The following is a 2,931-nucleotide window of genomic DNA, read 5'->3' as shown; positions in this document are numbered from 1 at the left end:
CCAGATGTAGAGTCATTGTCCACATATTTGTAATAATATCAGAAAAGAGACTTTAAACTATGTCTCAAGCTATTCATCTAGAATCCTTGTGCTTTCAGGTTTCCCCAGTGGCTTGACAGTCCTCCCCAAGTTCTGCAAGTCTTGCACATGATCATGGTGAGTTGGGAGAGTTTTACCCAAAGGGACATGTTGCCAATGGTATTATATCTCTTGCTCTGCCTTTCGGTTTTGAGGAAACCTATCCCTGGGGCCCCTCCGGGTCAGGATCAGGGGTTTCATTCTGCTGCACAACATTCCAGAAGGCCAGTAATTTGTCACAGCCACTGAGCCCTTCAATGATGCAGGACTTTGATGTGATTCTCTTTTGTTGCTAAATCATAGTGCTACACTAAATATCCTACAAGCCATAATATCCTGAGCTGTATAACCTAAGAAAATGTCTCTGTGCTCTCATCTCAAGAATGGTATCTATTATCAGAAACCACAGGATTGATGCCGTTCATGCAGAGGGTTGCTATCAATACTCAGTTCACGATCTGACCTGAGATACTATCAAGGTCAGACTTCACTGGCTTCAATTCTTTGTATGCCTACCAAGAAAGGTTTTTAATTTTCCTTAAATATTTGTTAATTGATTGGTTGATTGACTTATTTGGGAGAGGCAGGGGGAGAGTGGGGAGAAGGAGAGGGAAAGACAGTATCCTCAAGCCAACTCTGCCATAAGTACACAGCCGTACAAGGAGCTCCATCTCAAGGAATTGTGATCATGAGCTGAGCCAAAACCATGACTCCTAGGATCAAGCCAAGGAACCACCCAGTCATATGATTGTTTTTATGACTGTGGGACCTCTTGTCCCTCCTCTTGACATAAGTCACTGGCATCTTGGCGTTTTGATCTGTGCTCCAATCCCTAACGCCCCTGGTGGCTACAGAACTGACTCATGTCTTCTCTGTCTCACATCAGGTAAAATATGGATCACTGATGAAGAAGAGTGAGACTTGTGTGCTATGGACAAACCGGGCCAGCCTGCTAATGAAGCAAATACAACATCCGGTGCCTAATTTCCTAGAAAGAGACCTCAGCTATGCCTACATGTTCCTGGGCACATATCAAGCCATTGCCACCACCCAGGAGGTGTTGGACTTCCATTTTGCAAGGTGAGCACCCTGTCCCTTATGGCCCAGTTGGATTTGGTCACTACTTGCTGTGAGTCTTGGAAATGTCCCCAAACTTCCTGAACTTCAGTTTGCTCCTCTGACTGGTCCAGATTTAAGTTAGGGACTCACGATATCTTGAAAGGAAAGTGCACCTGGGTGCCTGGGCCTGTGCAAAGGTCTTCTAGAGAGCCTGTGGTTGTGCTCATTTATTATTGTCCTGCTTGCCATGATGAAGCCTCTGCCTAGTCCCTCACTATCACTATGATCTTGAGTTGGGCTGTTTTGCATAGCAGCAATGGCCAAATTCGCCAAACTGTGGAAAGAGCCAAAATGCCCTTCAATGGACCAATGGAAAAGGAAGATGTGGTCCATATACACTACAGAGTATTATGCCTCCATCAGAAAGGATGAATACCCAACTTTTGTATCAACATGAACGGGAAGGGAAGAGATTATGCTAAGTGAAATAAGTGAGGCAGAGATAGTCAATAGTCATATGGTTTCACTTATTTGTGGAGCATAAGGAATAAGGCGGAGACCATGCGGAGATGGAGAGGAGAAGGGAGTTGGGGGGAAATGGAGGGGGAGACAAACCATGAGACTGTGGACACTGAAAAGCAATCTGAGGGGTTTGGAGGGACAGGGGTGTGACATTGGGTGAGACAGGTGGTAGGTATTATGGAGGGCACACATTGCATGGAGGACGGGTGTGGTGCATACGCAATGAATTCTGGAACACTGAAAAATAATTTAATTTTTTTAAAGGAGATACTAGACTCCATATGAGGACTATGCATGGGTGAAACAAGAACAGGTGTCCCCGGGGGTAAGCAGGGGGTCAGGCCCATTCAGATACCTGTAATGGGCTAGGTTGGGGAGCTTTCATTCAGAAAACATTCAGGAAGTCCCACTCATCACAGGAGATCCTCTAGGAGCTGACTATGAACCCTGCACAGAGCAGAGAGCATCCCAGGGCTCCGACTAGTTAGGGGACAAACAGTGACACTGGACATGATGAGAGGTAGCACCCACATGACATTTTATGTGATGACCCCTGGCTTCCACTAGATATGGGTGTATTTTCTCCAGCTATGATGAGGTTGGCAGAGCCCAGGAGTAGCAGAATACGTGAGTGAGATTTGACTGATGCATGAGGGCCTTCTCTCACCTCCAGGGACCTTTGGACCCTCATCCCACACATCTGTGATTCCTCCTTAAAGGTGAAGGTTTGCGAGTTTCTTCTGGAGAAAGGAAGGAGCCCAGGGGAACTGTGGAGGTGGGCACCTTTGCAGAGCAGAGGGGGCTAGAGGACAGCTTTAGCCCCTAAGGGAGTCATTTCCCACCCAGCCCCGACCAGGCCTGACTCAACAGAGGGTGTAGGAAACATCTCACGTAGCAATCTGATGGAACCCACACACTGGGTGCCAAGAGGGTGCTCAGAAGACTCAGTAAGAGCTCAGGGTCCGGACATTCCCTACTCTGTGGGAGAATAGTGTCAGTGGAAGGAGACCCAGTCATGACAACTAATGAAAGAGGCAGGACAAGGGCAGAGGAGGTAACATTTGAGGTACTGGGAGGGTCCTGGAAATGCCTAGCTAGAGACAGAGTCCATTAGTTCCCTCCTTGGTTGAATCTTCACAGCACAGTGGCATGTGCAGCGAGGATAATTAAGAGGCCAGACACCTCCCCTCCCTGGGAACATACAGTTGAATTCTGTGGCAAGTGGACAAGGAGACAGACTGAGGAGTGTGTCCAGTTCCCCTAAGAAGGACA

Source organism: Enhydra lutris, unplaced genomic scaffold, assembly GCF_002288905.1.
Source record: "Enhydra lutris kenyoni isolate GAN:26980312 unplaced genomic scaffold, ASM228890v2 scaffoldscaffold179, whole genome shotgun sequence".
Lineage (NCBI taxonomy): Eukaryota > Metazoa > Chordata > Mammalia > Carnivora > Mustelidae > Enhydra > Enhydra lutris.
This window is presented reverse-complemented; position numbering follows the sequence as displayed.